This window comes from Scyliorhinus canicula, chromosome 1 (assembly GCF_902713615.1).
Source record: "Scyliorhinus canicula chromosome 1, sScyCan1.1, whole genome shotgun sequence".
Lineage (NCBI taxonomy): Eukaryota > Metazoa > Chordata > Chondrichthyes > Carcharhiniformes > Scyliorhinidae > Scyliorhinus > Scyliorhinus canicula.
In genome coordinates, this window is record NC_052146.1 from 266,382,524 (window position 1) to 266,400,458 (window position 17,935).

General features: G+C 50.0%; 1 long non-coding RNA gene across 1 annotated transcript in view; it reads left to right on the forward strand.

Moving 5' to 3' along the window:
• LOC119974159 overlaps positions 1-12,371 on the forward strand; it is a 43,105-nt gene extending 30,734 nt beyond the window's left edge. Inside the window, exon 3 of the long non-coding RNA XR_005462466.1 lies at positions 11,899-12,371. This is a non-coding gene — a long non-coding RNA (uncharacterized LOC119974159). The remainder of the gene's footprint in view (positions 1-11,898) is intronic.
• Positions 12,372-17,935: the final 5,564 nt, after the last annotated feature.

Here is a 17,935-nt window from a genome sequence, read left to right on the forward strand (position 1 = left end):
TGGGGGAACCTCTTCCTTCAGTTCTTTGCTTAATTGTCCACCACCATTCATGACTGGATGGGGCAGGACTGCAGAGCTTGGATTCAATCCGTTGGTTGTGGAAATGCTTAGATCCGTCTCCCACTTGCTACTTCCGCTGTTTGGCATGCAAGTAGTCCTGTGTTGTAACTTCACCAGGGAGATACCTCATTTTTAGATATGCCGCTCTAGGTATGCCCTCCTGAAATCTTGATTGAACCAACGTGGATTCCACTGTTTGATGGTAATGAAGAGTGAGGGATATGCCAGGCCATGAGGTTACAGATAATGATTGTATACAATTCTGCTGCTTCTGATGGCCCATAGCGCTTCATAGCACCTGCTTTGAGTTGCCAGATCTGTTTGAAATCTATCCCATTTAGCCCAGTGATAGTGCCACACAACATGATGCAGGGTATCCTCAATGTGAAGGCAGGATTTTATCTCCACAGGGACTTTGCAGTGGTCACTACCAGCAATACTGTCATGGACAAATGGATCTGCGACAGGTAGATTGGTGTGGATGAGGTCAACTATCTTTTTCACTTTTGTTGGTTTCCTCACCCCCTAGCCGCAGACCCAGTCTCGCAGCTAAGCCCTTTAGGACTCAGCCAGCTCAGTCAGTAGCGATAGACATAGAATTTGCAGTGCAGAGGGAGGCCATTCAGCCCATCGAGTCTGCACGCAGACACGGGGAGAACGTGCAGACTCCTCATAGACAGTGACCCAGTGACCCAAGCCGGGAATCGAACCTGGCACCCTGGAGCTGTGAAGCAACTGTGCTAACTACTGTGCTACCGTACTGCCCACTACCGAGCAATTCTTGATGATGGACATAGAAATTCCCCCACCCTCAGTGCTTCCTCCAAGTGGTGTTCCACGTGGAGGACTACACATCCATCATCTGGGGGTCGGATTTGAAGGGCGGGTGGTGGGGGAGGAGCGGTGTGGTAATCAGCAGAAGGTTTCCTTGCCCATGTTTGACTTGATGCCATGAGACCGCGTGGGTCCAGAGTTGACGTTAAAAAGGCCCAGGGAAACTCCCTCCAGACTGTATACCACTGTGCCGCTGCCACCTGTGCTGGGTCTGCCCTGTCAGTTGTACAGAACACATCCAATGATGGTGATGAATACGGAAATGCCAGGCTTTTGCTAGACAATTCTGTGGGACGGCTCTTGACACAAGCCCCCAGATGTTAGGAGAATTTTGAAGGATTGGGTTTTCCACAGTCATTTCCAGTACCTTGGTCATCCATGCAGGCTCTCTCTTTTTGGAGGTATTGTGGTGGTTTTGATGGCACTGAGTGGCTTGCTGAGCCAGTTCAGAGAGCAATTAAGAATTTGGAATCACATGTAGGCCAGGCCAGGTCAGGAGGGCAGATTTCCTTCCCTTCAGGGGCGTTAGTGAACCAGATGGGCTTTTATGCCACGTGACAATGTTTGGGCATGATTTGTAGCCCTTCCGGCCAGCAGGATCTCCCAGTCCCGCTAAAGGCCGGTTCCTGGCAGTGGGACAGGCGAGCCATGAAAACATCAAGACCGGAAGATCAATGGTGAGCATTCTCCGCTGCGGCAAAACACACTGCAAGATGGGCCGGAAAATGGACAGTATGGTTTTGTGGTCATCATTACTAAGAAAAGCTTCTTCAAAAAAAATTCCAACTCTATTAACTGAATTTAAATTCCATCTGTTGTCATGTGGCCCTCATGGGATTCAAACCCACATCTAAAGAGCATGAACCCAGGTTTCTGGATTATTAGTCAGGAAGACATTACCACAATACCACCACCACCTCTCCCTGCCCCTGGATTCCCTGTGAAACGCAACTTCAGCTCCAACCTGCCACTTACTTGAAGAGATTGAAAGTTCTGGAAGTGACGACAGTTATAAATATTGCTTAAAGCAATATTTTGCAGAGCAGCTAAATGAGAACATTCTTGGAGTGATGGATTCATCAGGAAGATAGATGAAACATGACAGGGGCTCGGTGGGTTTACTGAAAAATAAACTAACCAGTGGCACTAGGGGCTCCATAACTCACAAAAAGAAAAGGGAAGTAAGTGAAGCTGGCTTGACTCACTCGCCGTTTATTTATCTGTAAACCCGAGTCCTGTAATGTATCTTGTTTATATTTCACGTTGGCCGATTTTATGAGTTTATTTGAGTTACTTTTTTTTCAAGATTCCGACAGCATAGCAGCTTTATTCTATCAGATTTATCATCTCTCAAGACAGTCATGCAGCAGAGTGGTGTACTTGTGTGGCAGCTCCTCAATTCAGTGTGGAAGTCACCTGCCTGCTATAAACACCAGTGAGGCAAAGAAATAGGAAAAATGATTACACTGTGGGATTACTACCTTTTAAGAAATAAATGTAAATCATTAAAAAGTTAAATATATGTAACTGAGACAAATTATTGTCTTCAATCACATGGACCCCGGTTGAAGGGAGTCGACCATTTCATAGAATTTACAGTGCAGAAGGAGGCCATTCAGCCCATCGAGTCTTGGAAAGAGCATCCGACTCAAGTCCACGCCTCCACCCTATTCCGTAACCCCACTTAACCTTTTGGACACTAAGGGAAATTTAGCATGGTAAATCCACCTAACCTGCACATCTTTGGACTGTGGTAGGAAACCAGAGCACCTGGAGGAAACCCACGCACACACTGGGAGAATGTGCGGACTCCGCATAGACAGTGACCCAAGCCGGGAATTGAACCTGGGACCCTGGAGCTGTGAAGCAACTGTGCTAACCACTGTGCTACCATTTATTTATCTCCTGCCATGAATCTAGTTGTAAAGGGAATTAAGTTGCTATTTTGCATACATTTGATGCCTTTGTGACTAACCTTTGATACCAGGGGGCTGGACTTTCACTCCTGGGGTAGGTGTGCAGGTGGGGATTGTTTTTGTGTTTCAAACCTGCCCCTAGGGGAAACAGTGACTTGTGATCTTCCCCAGGGCGACTAGTTAATGGCCAGAGTGCAGGTTTAGTCCAGTGAAGGATGCGGGAATGCCCAATCTGAGACCTTCCAGCTTGAGAGAAGCAGCAGGAGAAGTTGAGAAAGAAGATTATTTACAGTGCATAAGGAAGCCATTCGGCCCATCAAATCTGCACCAGCCTTGGAAGGAGCACTTAAGCCCACACCTCCACCCTATCCCTGTAACCCTACTTAACCTTTTTGGGCACTAACTGCAATTTAGCATGTGTGTGTGTGTTTGTTGCGGGGTGGGCGGGGATATATATAGTGTGTGCATGGCCCTCTTTGAGTCAATCTGTAGCTGTTTCAGAAGGGTTGGGAGGGTCTTCAGGCCTGACTGGATTAATAGTTGCTCAGTCTGTTGCCAGGAGGCTACTTCCTGGGACCTAACCTGTGGGAACTTGGAGGCCGACTGGGAAATTCCAGTTGGTCTCCTTTGATTTGCCCCAGTGAAGCTCTTAATGAGCCTGATTAGTTGCCTATTGCATCCCACAGGCCGCCATACAGCCACCTGCCCTCCCCCATGCTGCCTCCGCTAAAATGGAGCCAGGCAACTGGCATACCAGTTGGCAGAGCTAGAGATAATTCCATGTCTGCCTCTGCTCCAGGCCAAAACCCAGCGGCAGATATTTTACCAACCTATCCGGGTGGATAGCTGGTTCTGAAAATTCCCAGCAGTTGAAAGATGATTTTCTGACTTCACTGACTGTGCTTGCCAGAAATGTGGGCAATGGCAGAGTAAGATTTTCCGACCATTTAAATAAATAATGCCCGCACGATGTGGGCTTGAATTTCCGACAGGCAACTGGCAGCAGAATCTCATTCCCGAAATTATCTCTCCAGCATTCCCAGAAAATCAGGAAATTAAATCCCGCCGCAAACAAAATCTTACCAGCATCTGAGGAATTCTGGGAAGGTTTACACAGAAAAGTCTGCAAATATTTTCAGCTGGCAAGTCAGACTGATTTTTCGCATTTATCATCCAACCTACTTGGCTTGTGATAAGATGGTGAATCGACCCGCTGATGCCTTGGTGCATAATTCAGTGTACTAGCTGTTAGACTGTCTAAAGTGAGGGCTTCACTGATGTTACGTCAAGTTTAACTATTGAGGAAAGCTCTCAGGTACATCCCACATTGACCGCCTATTTGTGCTGCACCAGTTGACCTGAGCTGGACAAGAAGTTAAGGCATAAGACCATAAGACACAGGAGCAGAATTGGGCCATTTGTTCCATCAATCATGGCTGATATGTTTCTCATCCCCATTCTCCTGCCTCCTCCCCATAACCCCTGATCCCCTTACTAATCAAGAACCTGTCTACCTCTGTCTTAAAGAGACTCAGTGACTTGGCCTCCACAGCCTTCTGCCGGTTAGGGGAGGTCCCCTGCATCTCTGGGTTGGGGGGGGGGGGGGGGGGGGGGGGGGGGGGGTGGGCCCGCCAGGGTGGGCATGGGGGGGGGGGGGGGGGGGGTGGTTATGGCTGTTGTCTCTGAGGGGAGGGAAGACATGTTTAAGTGGATTGTTGGATTGTAATAAGGTCCAGGGTAACTGGGGAGATTCAAGAGTGACCGAATGGGAAGAGATAGAACATAGAACAGTACAGCACAGAACAGACCCTTCGGCCCTCAATGTTGTGCCGAGCAATGATCACCCTACTTAAACCCACGTATCCACCCTATACCCATAACCCAACAACCCCTCCCCCCCCCCTCCCCCCCCCCCCCCCCAACCTTACCTTTTTTAGGACACCACGGGCAATTTAGCATGGCCAATCCACCTAACCCGCACATCTTTGGACTGTGGGAGGAAACCGGAGTACCCAGAGGAAACCCCACGCACACACGGGGAGGACGTGCAGACTCCGCACAGACAGTGACCCAGCTGGGAACCGAACCTGGGACCCTGGAGCTGTGAAGCATTTGTGCTAACCACCATGCTACCGTGCTGCCCTAAAGATGTTGATATTGGGAGCATCAAGTGTGATTGGGGGGAAATGGTTGGGTGACTGGGTGGGCAGAAGGTGGTGGAGAGAATCTGGAATATGATGTTCTCCATTTTACAAATCTGACCTTGACCAGGCATTTAGTCCGTGAGTGAGGTCCCTTGAAGTGAAATGTTGCTGACAGCAGCGACACAGGAAAATTACATTTATTTCCCCGCACCATCTGCCCATAAGCAGAAGGTGTTTTGAATTATTTTATAAGTCTGTGGTGGGGGTTTTTTCCAAACTCTTAGTTTGTGTGATCCAATTTAGATATAATGCGCAGCAAACCCACGTTATGATTAACCCAGCAGGTGGGAAGCACGGTGGCGCAGACGGTTAGCACTGCTGCCTCACGGCGTTGAGGTCCCAGGTTCAATTCCGCCTCTGGGTCACTGTCTGTGTGGAGTTTGCACATTCTCCCTGTGTTTGCGTGGGTTTCACCCCCACAACCCAAAGATGTGCAGGTTAGGTGGATTGGCCACACTGAATTGCCAAAAGGTTGAGAGGGTTGTTAAGAACGCGTACGGTGTGTTAGCTTTTATTGATAGAGGGATTGAGTTTTGGAGCCATGAGGTAATGTTGCAGCTGTACAAAACTCTGGTGCGGCCGCATTTGGAGTATTGCGTGCAATTCTGGTCGCCGCATTATAGGAAGGATGTGGAAGCATTGGAAAGGTGCAGAGGAGATTTACCAGAATGTTGCCTGGTATGGAGGGAAGATCTTATGAGGGAAGGCTGAGGGACTTGAGGCTGTTTTTGTTAGAGAGAAGAAGGTTAAGAGGTAACTTAATTGAGGCATACAAGATGATCAGAGGATTAGATAGGGTGGACAGTGAGAGCCTTTTTCCTCGGATGGTAATGTCTAGCACGAGGGGACATAGCTTTAAATTGAGGGGAGATAGATGTAGGACAGATGTCAGAGGTAGGTTCTTTACTTAGAGAGTAGTAAGAGCGTGGAATGCCCTGCCTGCAACAGTAGTGGACTCGCCAACATTAAGGGCATTTGAATGGTCATTGGATAGGCATATGGACGATAAGGGAATAGTGTAGATGGACTTTAGAGTGGTTTCACAGTTCGGTGCAACATCGAGGGCCGAAGGGCTTGTACTGCGCTGTAATGTTCTATGTTCTAAAATGAATTGGGTACTCTAAATTAATTTTTTTTAAAATGATTAACCCAGCAGGTTATTTCACATTCAAAACCCAAGGGGAGATGTGTTCGTAAGTTCCTACTGTACACACACATACACTACACGCATACGCTCATACTACACACACACTGACACACTGCACATACATTGACACATACACTGACACACATTGACACCCCACACTACACACACTGACACCCACACATACTACACACAGACACACAAACACACACAGTAAAGGGAGGGATAGAAATAGAGGGCGCGATTCTCCGCTCCCCACGCCGGGTGGGAGAATCGCGGGAGGGCCAGGCAACTCATTTCACGCCCCCCTGGCGCCCCCCGCGATTCTCCCACCCCCGCTCGGAAGAATCGGCGCTCGCCGTTTTTCACGGCAACTGGCGATTCTCCGGCCCGAATGGGCCGAGCGGCCTGCCGTTCGCGACCGGTTCATGACGGCGGCAACCACACCTGGTCACTGCCATCGTGAACTTGGGTGGCAAAGGCCCGTTTGAAGCTTGTGGTGGGCGGAGAGGGGAGTGAGCATCACGGCCATGCTTGGGAGGGGACTGGCTCGCGATCGGGGCCCACCGATCGTCGGGCCGGCATCTCAAAGCGACGCACTCTTTCCCCTCCGCCGCCCCGCAAGATCAAGCCGCCATGTCTTGTGGGGCAGCGGAGGGGAAGACGGCCACCGTGCATGCGCGGGTTCGAGCTGTCAGCTGTCGTGACGTCAGCCGAGCATGCATGGGTTGGAGCTGGCCAACCTGCTCATGTGCGGCTGACGTCACATAGGCGCCGCCGTCGCGTCATCAAGGCCCGGCGGCCGAGAATAACGGAGCAACGCTCCTAGCCCCCCCCCCCCCCCCCCCCCCCCCCCCCGGGTGGGGGTGAGTAAGCTGAGAGGAGCGGCCTCCGAGGCCGTCGTGAAACTTGGCCGAGTTCACGACGGCCTTCCCGATTTTTCCCGGGAGCGGAGAATTCCGCCCAGAGTATTACAACTATGAATAGCAGGTGTAGAAGAGCCACAGAAATAAATATTAGTTCACATGATTTTCTGAGTCCCGAGTGAGAGTGCAATGAGGAATTACTTCACATATGATCTCGAGTTCAGCTGGCTAAAGATCGGAGTTTAGAGTGTTCGCTTTACTATTGGTGCTGATAATGCAACGTGAAGTAGGTATGGAGACTGGATCAATTCTGCAAGCAATGGGAAGTAATCTTCCCTGACAATCTGCTTCCTAATGGTTCGCCAATTGGATGTTAAATGGCAGATTGCCTGTGAAGCCAAAGATGAAGAGGCTTGAGTCATGTGACATGGCCCATTAATGGCTAATTGTGGCTTAACATTAGTTTCTGTGCTTCTGGCCAGAATGCCATTATTCTTTCTTAGAAGTGGGACAAGGTTAGTTGTCAGAATTCTACAGCCGCCCGCTGGCAGCGGCATTCTCTGGTCCCATTGGTAGCACATCCCCTCCCACGTGCTTCCAGGTGGCATGAGGTGGCTTCAATAGCAATTTCCACGCCGCCACCCGCCACTGAGAAACACATGACTGGGAGGCTGGAGATTTCCGCCCAACATATCTTCCATTTTAATAAGGTTTGATTTCTCTCTTTTGTGATAGTTCAGGCCGGGAGTGCCAGTTTGTCTGCACTGCCTCTGTTTTCATTGATTACAAGGTGTATGTACAAAGAGGTGAGAGATGCCACAGGCTGAGTGAGGAATTATTTTGTTCTTATAACTCCTGGTCGTAATTCCCAGAACAAAGGGCCAATCCTGACATCATGGGACATGTAGCAGCCATCCCTTTTGATTTTGCAGAAAATCAATTTGAATAAAATAGCAAGAAAAATAAAGGGCGGAATTCTCCGCTACCGGGAAAAATGGGGAAGGCCGTTGTGAACTCGGCCGAGTTTCACGACGGCCTCGGAGGCCGCTCCTCTCACCGTATTCACCCCCACCCGGGGGGCTAGGAGCGGCGCTCCGTTATTCTCGGCGGCCGGGCCTTGACGCGCCGAGAATGACGCGACGGCGACGCCTATGTGAAGTCAGCCGCGCATGCACAGGTTGGCCGGCTCCAACCCGCGCATGCGCGGTGGCCGTCTTCCCCTCCGCTGCCCCGCAAGTCGTGGCGGCTTGATCTTGCGGGGCGGCGGAGGGGAAAGAGTGCGTCGCTTTGAGATGCCGGCCCGACGATCGGTGGGCACCAATCGCGGGCCAGTTCCCTCCTGAGCACGGCCGTGGTGTTCACTCCCCTCTCCGCCCCCCACAAGCTTCAACGGGCCTTTGTCACCCATGTTCACGACGGCAGCGACCAGGTGCGGTTGCTGCCATCGTGAAACGGTCGCAAACAGAAGGCCGCTTGGCCCATCCGGGTCGGAGAATCGCCGGTCGCTGTGAAAAACGGCGATCGGCGATTCTTCCGAGGGGGGTGTGGGAGAATCGTAGGGGGCGCCAGGGGGGCGTGAAATGAGTCGCCCGGCCCTCCCGCGATTCTCCCACCCGGCGTGGGGAGCGGAGAATCGCGCCCATAGTTTTGAACATACGGTGTTGGATTTCTTTTCATGTCATAGAGATCCAACAGGGAACAGGGTCTTTTTGGGCGAGTGGAGTTAAACTTTAGCACAAGTGGCCATGCCCGATAGTGGCGGTCTTCGGGGTTTCAGACCAGCCAGATCTATTCCTGGGGAGGAAGGCGGACGCCCTTGCCTTTGCCTCCCTGATCGCCCGCCGTAGAATCCTGTTTACCTGGCGGTTAGCAGTACCGCCCAGAGCCACAGACTGGCTGTCCGACCTCTCTGAATCTCTCCAAATGGAGAAAATCAAATTTGCCATCCGAGGGTCAGACGACGGCTTCCACAGAACGTGGGAGCCATTCATGCAATTGTTCCGGGACCTGTTTGTGGCCAACAAACAAGAGGAAGAATAGTCGGGTGGCCAAGAATCAGGGGAGAATGGACAGGAATCGGGGGAAGGTAGCCGGGGGGAGGAGGACTATGGGTTCATTATGGGGGTTTGATGGAAAGCTAAGGCCCAAAACCAAATTGTAAATAAATGCCTATAAACATGTGCCTCGGCCATATTGGGGAATGTAAAATATGTATGCCGGTTAAAGGGGGCGGCCACAGTTGTTATTATGAAGATGCTTACCTGTAAATATACATGTTAATTTTTGCGTGTTTTTTTTTCTAATAATTTATAATTTGTTGGATATAAAATGTGAAAACTCAATAAAAAACATTTTAAAAAAAAAACTTTAGCACAAGTGGCTGTCTAAAGGGGCACCCAAGTAATTATGAGGCAACTGTATGCCAACCATGTTCAGTTGTGTTCTCTTCCCTGTGGTGAAGGTAACATGGCAGCAGCTCCTCCTTTGTTGAATTCTAAAATGCTCTCAATCCTCAGGCTTACTACTTTTTGTCAACTTCATAAATCTTTGATCTAATGTAATCTTTAACATGAAATGAAAATAGCTTATTGTCACAAGTAGGCTTCAAATTAAGTTACTGTGAAAAGCCCCTAGTTGCCACATTCTGGCACCTGTCCGGGGAGGCTGTTACGGGAATTGAACCGTGCTGCTGGCCTGCTTGGTCTGCTTTCAAAGCCAGCGATTTAGCCCTGTGTTAAACAGCCCCTGTGCTAAACATCTCCTGTAAGCCATGGTTGGATCACCTTTCCTGCTGGGTTTCTGTGCCTCAAAGAAAGGCAAATTTATTGTCAGCCCTATATTCATTCTTTCAATGCTAGCCATCTATCGTCATACTTTGAATGTAGTTACCCAACCTACAACAACCAATTTTCCCTTCAAACATTTGTAGTTTAATTTGTTTAGATTGAAGATTCCAGATTGAATTACATCACTTTCAAATTCTACCCTGTTAAGGTCACTCTTCCGTAGAGGCCCCTTTACAACAAGATTATTAATTAGCCCTTTCCCATTGACAATATTACATCTGAAACAACCATTCTGAAGTTGGTTCCTCAACATACCATTCCAGAAAGTCAGCCAGGAATTTGTCCTTTGCAGCATTCGTACTAATTAGGTTTAACCAGTCTATATGTAGATTGATGCCCCCCAAGATTACTATATTACCTTTGCTGCATACACCTCTAATTTATTGATTTATACCATGCCCCACATTACCAATACTTGTTTGGTGACATATAAACAACTGTTGACAATGTCTGCTGCCCTTGTGGTTTCTTAGCTCCACTCAAAATGATTCTGCATTTTGATCATCTGATCTAAGATCCTCTTTCACTAATGCATTGTTCTTATTCTTTATCAACAGAGCTAACCCACTTCCTTTTCCCCTGTGCCTGTCATTCCTAAATGTGGATCACTCTTGAACGTTCAGCCCCTAGCCTTGGTCACCCTACAGCCTGCAGACTACACCCTACAGCCTGCAGACTACACCCTACAGCCTGCAGGCTACACCCTACAGCCTGCAGGCTACACCCTACAGCCTGCAGGCTACACCCTACAGCCTGCAGGCTACACTCTACAGTCTGTAATATTTACCTGTTTATTTCCATTTGTGCCATCAATTCATCTAATTGTTGCGAATCCTGTATGCATTCAGATAGAGTGCCATTAATTCTGTCTTTTTTATTTTTCCAACCTCTAGCTTTATCTACTGGCACATCTGTCCCTTTCTGCCACACGCGAGTCATCAATTTCCTTATTGCCACCTTTCTCTCTTCTCTTTTCCTCTCTGGTGAATATATCATACCTTCACTCACCTGACCTCAAGTCCCCACTATTTAGTTTAAAGTCATCTCGATGACTTGCCAGAACACTGCTCCTTTGCAGCATTAATGCTAATTAGGTTTCCCCAGTCTATGTGTAGATTGAAATCCCCCAAGAATACTGTTTTACCCTTGTGCATGCACCCCTAATTTCTTGATTTATATTATGCCCTACGTGACCACTACCTGTTGGGTGACCTATAAATAAATCCTGTTGATGTTTTGGTGAAGCCAGTCACAGAGGCTCAGCTCCCAATTGTGTGTCCTCCACCTCTACCTTCTTTATCCCTATACCTGCCTCACTCGCAGTCATGTCCTCATGACCCTGACTGTGGATCAAATCAGATCATCCTGTACGAAGGCGTGTGCTTGGCTCCCTGAACAAAGTGTCTGGATAATATTCTTTCGTATGATGTGGCATCACTTGCAAGGCCAGCATTTGTTACCCGTCCCTAATTACTCCTGAACTGAGTGGCTTGCTCGGCCATTTCAAAGGATAGTAAAGGGTCAACCACATTGCTGTGGTCCTGGGGTCACATGTAGGTCAGACCATGTACAGATGGCAGATTTCCTTTGCTGATGTGTCACTGTGTCTGCAGCTCAATCTCCAGCTCAATAACTCAGAACGAAAGCACAACCAGACACAGACATTTACTGTAGATGTATTTGCCTTCGATCACATTGGTGTCCACAAACCCCCGAAATCAGCAACGCCACAGATTCGCTGGCCTGCCATCCTTATGATGTTTAATAAATGTATTATTTTATTGATTACATTTTAATTAATGTCTCTAATTAAATAATAGTATTATTATTTCAATAAATGTTCTACTTACCGTGATTGAAATTCCCTAGTTAAGATAAAAGAGCCACTCACCTGCCAATCTAATAAGCTTCACTACTATCAGTAAACATTCTACGACTAATAAAATGTTACAATTATTAAAATGACCTGAGTTTTGACAGATAAATGAGAAAAATACTGACCAACTGATTAATTTCCTTTATTCTCAGAACTCGGTCAGTCTGCTCTGGAGTTATAGATTGGACGAGACTCTTCAGCTCTTTTGGGTGTTGTTGGCTGTCTCGACGCGGAGGCGTACGAAGCGGTTAGATCGCGGGAGAGCCCGAAATCGGGATCTGTGCCAGTCGCCGATCGGTTTCCAATCTAACCGGTCGCTCCCGTTGACGGATTCCAGATCCTGCCTAGACGTGGCGAGATTTCAATCAGCAGCGATTGAGGACAACCTCCATATCACTAACCAGCCAGACGACCTATCTAACGGCCTGCTGATATCTAACGAGCTCCCCAGCGGGTGCTCACTATCATAATATACACCAGTATATCATGGTGCAGACACACACTGATGGACACACACAGGGACCAATCAACATGTACAAACACCACAGCCAATCACCAGTTAGAATACACACAATATAAAGGCAGAGGGCACCACGGTTCCCGCTCATTCTGGGTGCTGCCTCTGAGTGTAACAGGAACTCATCCAGCCCAGCACAGACTCACACCACGTGCTGAGAGAATCAACTGGTTCGGACAAGGCTTAGGTCTCTAGTTCAAGTTAGCATCATTTAGACCCACAGTCATCGTGTGTTAGTTAATTAGAAGTTAGTTAATAAAATTGAGTTGAACCTTCATCAGTGTTGGAAGTGTCTGTTTATCTCTCAAGTCTACACCAGCCAACACTTCACTCACATGACCACCCTTTAGCATACCTATTTAAAAGAGGGAAACTGGTGTAATGACTGTCGAGGGGATCGGAGGAGATGAGTAGCCATCTTCGAAATTGGGCACGCAAGCCAGGGTGCTCTGGACCCACTGCCCCAGTGCTCAGGACAGCTAGGCACCATTGTTGGGGGTGCGCTGGGGAGCTCTGGGAGGCAGAGGTGTGTGTCTCTGCGCTGGTGGAGGGTGGGGGTGACAGCTGTGACGCATCGATGGTGGCATTCTCAGAGCTCTCCTCTGTTGTTCCCTTGGAAGGCAGTGAGGGGGGCAGGTGCACTGCAGATGGCCCGGCCCCATCAGATGGAGATCCTGCGGGAGAATGGACAGGTGGTCATTGAAGGGAAGGATACTCATGTCTGTCATGAACAACTCACTTGCAAAAGGTCATCTGGGCGGGGATGGCGGATCCTCACCTCTGCAGCGCAGCCCAACCTCGCTGTCAGTAACCGCTCTGTCCTTGGTCACCCACCCCACAATCTCCACTGATGTCCTGCAGCCCGTCACCCATTGGACCCTTTCCTGCCTGTTATGTGCCAACTTCTCCTGTGGGGACAAAGAGAGGGTATTATATGCCGAGAACTTCATGCATCTTGTGGTGTGGTTTATGGGTGGAGACAGCTGTGTGGGCACCACTGCTGGGCAGGAGTACGTTGTGCTGGTGGGAGTCAAGGTGTGCTGGGGCACAGGCATGGTATTGTGCTGTGGGGGGGGGGGGGGGCACATTGAGCCGCTGGCTCATTGGTGGGGCGGGGGCGGGGGGGGGGGGGGGGGTGGTTCCGGTGGTGGCTCAATGCTGTCAGGCGGCTGAAGCCAACTCACCCGTGCCGGTCCTTGAACTTCTTGCGACATTTGACTGAGGTCCTCCTTGTAACGCTCCCCGATGGCACTTGCTGGCCTGTGACTCCCTCTGACCCCCTCAGGGGAACAGGGAGTCCCATCTTGACTTCACTGTATCCAATAGTCTGGCCAGGTCAGCACCTCTAAAAGATAATAGTAATCTTTATTGTCACTAGTATGCCTACATTAACACTGCAATGAAGTTACTGTGAAAAGTCCCCAGTCGCCACATTCCGGTGCCTGTTCAGGTACACGGAGGGAGAATTCAGAATGTCCAAATTATCTAACACACGTCTTTAAGGACGGCATTGGGGCGGCACTCTTCCAACGGGTGCCGTTGGAAGGAATCCTTCCAACGCTCTGGGTGGGAGGAAACAGGAGCACCCAGAGGAAACCCACACAGACACAGGGACAACGTGTAGACTCCACACAGACAGTGACTCAAGCTGGGAATCGAACCCAGGTCCCTGGCGCTGTGAAGCAACAGTGCTAACCACTGTGCTACCGTACCACAGTGGGTCTGCCCCGTGGCATGGCTGCGTGCTGCCTGGTGTTTGCTCGGAGGAACCGGTTTATGAGCTGCTCCCCCTCCTTAGCGGGCAGCTGCCTGGCGCAGTGCAGGTGAATGAGCTGGTGGGACTGCCATTGCTGCTGTGAAGCCCCTGGGGGATCATTGCCGGCCCTAATCGACGTTAAATACCGGCCACGGTCTCGCTGGGTCGCCCGTTGGGAAGCACCCGGAAAGTTGCGTTTGCTACAGTGCTTGGTGCTTCTCCCATTAGATGCCCCCCCCCCCCCCAAACCAGGCTCACATGAAGCCTGAGGTATTAGAATGGAATCACACTGAGAAAAGGATTGACCCTAATTCAGATACGATTAGTGGATATTTTCTTTTATCCCATGTAGCATTAAGTAAGCTGAGCAGCTATTCCTCTTTGCTTACACCCTTAAATCAGGAAGGGCTTATTATTGGTGATGTGTTAGGCAGGCTGGGTCGACATGGACTGCACTTGATGCAGTGTAGTGAGAGACAGACCTCCAACACTTGATAAGATGCAACACGATTTTATTTAACGTCTTAACTACTATACATGTTCAACTGTGGGTTGACACTATGCTGACTTGACTGGAGACCTAGTACTAGCCTGACCAGACTTACTAGCTACCGCATGGTGCTTGCTCTTGGACTCTGACTGTCTCAGAGGCTGGGTCCCGAGAGAGCAGGAAACCTAGTGCCCTCTGGCTTTGTAGTGGTTGTGTCCTGTCTGGTGATTGGCTGCTGTGTTCTGTGCGCTTACTGGTCATCCTGTGCATCAATCACTGCCTGTCTGCACTCCATTATATACATAGATGTATATTATGACATCTCCCCCCCTTTTTTTTAGATAATAAATATTAAGATGCGTGTGCGTGTGGAAGTGTATATGTGCGTGACTATATACAGAATGCGCTAAAATGAACTTATATACATAGGAAGGTGTCGCTAGTGCCGGCATAGGGCAGATGAAACTGTAAAACGATATTTACAGAGGTCAAAACGATGAAGTAACAAGATGTACAAAAGTTCAGTCTATAAATCTAGTCTTTGTGGCGAGCGACGAATTCTTGTTGATCGCCGCAAGGGTGGATCAGGGGCCACCTGCACCTGGATAGGTGGGACCGCTGCCAATGCGGTGGTCGCAGGGGTCGGCAGGATTGCTGGTAGATCGGTGGCCTCGTGGTAGGGCGCATCCGGAGGAAGCATTGTGGGTGGCGGGACATTTCAGTCAGGTGGCGGGCGTGGAACTCTACGCAGTGCCCGTCTGTTGCGTCGTAGCAAGGAGCCATCAGCCATGTGGACGAGGAACAATCTCGGGGCCACTTGCTTGACCACCACAGCTGTGGCTGACCAGCCGCCGTCAGGCAACTGCACACGAACACGATCAGTTGGGACCAGCTCGGGTAGATCCGTGGCATGAGCATCATATGCTGATTTCTGTTGGGCCTGAGACTGCTGCATTTTTTGCATGACCGTGAGGTGGTCAAGGTCTGGAACATGGATGGCTGGAACCATGGTCCTCAGAGTGCGATTCATGAGCATCTGTGCTGGAGACAACCCAGTGGACAGCGGGGTTGCCCTGTAAGCCAGCAGCTCCAGGTTGAAGTCGGAGCCTGAGTCTGCATAGCAACCTCTTAACAATATGGACTCCTTTTTCGGCCTTCCCGTTTGACTGCGGGTAGTGGGGGCTGGAGGTTACGTGACGGAAGTTGTATAACCATGCAAAATCAGACCATTCCTCACTGTAAAAACAGGGGCCGTTGTCACTCATGACCGTGAGCGGTATCGCATGCCTGGCGAACGTTTCTTTGCAGGCTTTGATGACCGCCTTCGACGTGAGGTCGGGCAGTTTCACCACTTCTGGGTAACTGGAGAAGTAGTCGACCAGGAGGACATAGTCACGCCCCTTGGCATGGAAAAGGTCAAAACTGACTTTGGACCATGGGGAGGTCATTATCACAAAGTTTCTTTGGGTGGAGCAGGCTGAAATTTCTGACATGTAGGGCAGTTGAGGACCGTGTTGGCAACGTCCTGGCTGATGCCCGGCCAATAGACTGCCTGCCGAGCTCTGCGTCGGCATTTCTCGACCCCCAGGTGACCCTCATGGAGTTGGCCGAGCACCATAGCTCGCATGCTCTGCAGAATCACGATCCTGTTGAGCTTCATGAGGATGGCGTCCACCACCGTCAGGTCATCCTTGACGTTGTAGAACTGGGGACATTGTCCCTTCTACCAGCCATTTGTAAGGTGCTGCATCACTCGCTGTAGCAGAGGATCCTTGGCCGTTTCCTCACGAATTTGGATGACCCTCTCATGAGAGGCCGGAAGGTTGGAGGCACACAATTGCAGCTGCGTATCGATGTGGTAGATGAAGTCAGTTTGTTCACATGGTGTGGTAATGGAAAGGGCATCTGCAACAATGAGTTCAAAATCATAGCGGCATAGCTTGAGAAGGATTCGCTGTAATCGAGGCGTCATGTCATTTAAATCCTTCTGGATGATGTGGACGAGTGACCTGGGTCCGTCTCTACTGTGAATTTTGGCAGGCCATAAACATAGTCGTGAAACTTGTCAATTCCCGTTAGGAGGTCCAGACATTCCTTCTCAATCTGAGCGTACCGTTGCTCAGTGGGCATCATGGCTCTGGAGGCGTACGCAACTGGAGCCCAGGACGAGGAGTCATCCCGTTGGAAGAGTGCCGCCCCAATGCCGTCCTGGCAGGCATCAGTGGATATCTTGGTCTCCTTGGTTTGGTCGAAGAACGCCAGAACTGGGGCTGTGGTGAGCTTCGCCCTCAGCTCACGCCATTCCTTTTCATGCGCGGGCAGCCACTGGAATTCCATCGACTTTTTGACGAGATAGCGGAGGGCTGTGGTGTGGGACGCCATATTGGGAATAAATTTCCTGAGGAGGTTGACCATCCCTAGAAAGCGGAGGACTGCCTTCTTTTCCTCTGGGGTCTTCATGGCATTGATCGCCGAAACCTTGTCAGCATCTGGCTGCACGCCTTGCTGCGAGATGTGGTCACCAAAGAATTTGATGTCTGATTGACCGAACGAGCACTTGGCCCTGTTGAGTTGGAGGCCATGCTCATGGACTCTCTGGAATACCTGCTTGAGGTGAGCGATGTGTTCTTGGGGAGCTGTGGACCAGATTATGACATCCTCAACATACACTCGCACCCCCTCGATACTCTCCATCATCTGTTCCATGATGCGGTGAAAAACCTCTGAGGCAGAGATGATGCCAAAAGGCATCCGGTTGTAGCAGTAGCGACCGAACGGGGTATTGAATGTGCACAGCTTGCGACTGGATGCGTCCAGCTGTATTTGCCAGAACTCCTTGGACGTGTCCAGCTTCGTAAAGAATTTGGCATTAGCCATCTCACTGGTCAACTCTTCTCATTTTGGTATCGGGTAATGCTCTCACATGATGTTGCGGTTTAGATCCTTGGGGTTGATGAAGATCCGAAGCTCCCCTGATGGCTTCTTGACGCAGACCATGGAACTGACCCAGTCCGTGGGTTCTGTGACCTTTCATATGATGCCCTGGTCCTGGAGGTCCTGTAATTGCTGCTTGAGACGATCCTTGAGGGGTGCCGGCACCCGACGTGGTGCATGAATTACAGGGGTGGCGTTCGGTTTCAGCAGGATTTTGTATCGGTATGGGAGTGTGCCCATACCGACGAACACGCTGTGGTACTGCGTGATGATGTCATCAATATCAGCCTGGAAGTTTTCATCAGGTGAGGCTGTCGCCTGTGGGGATGACATGGTGTGGACTCGCTGAACCAGGTTCAGGAGCTTGCAGGCCCGAGCACCGAGCAGGGATGCTCCGTCAGGTCCTCCGGTCTCAAACCGCATCGTCGCTTTAATTGAATTATTGGAAACTCCGAGTTGGCACGAACAACTGGCAGCTATGGCATTGCCATT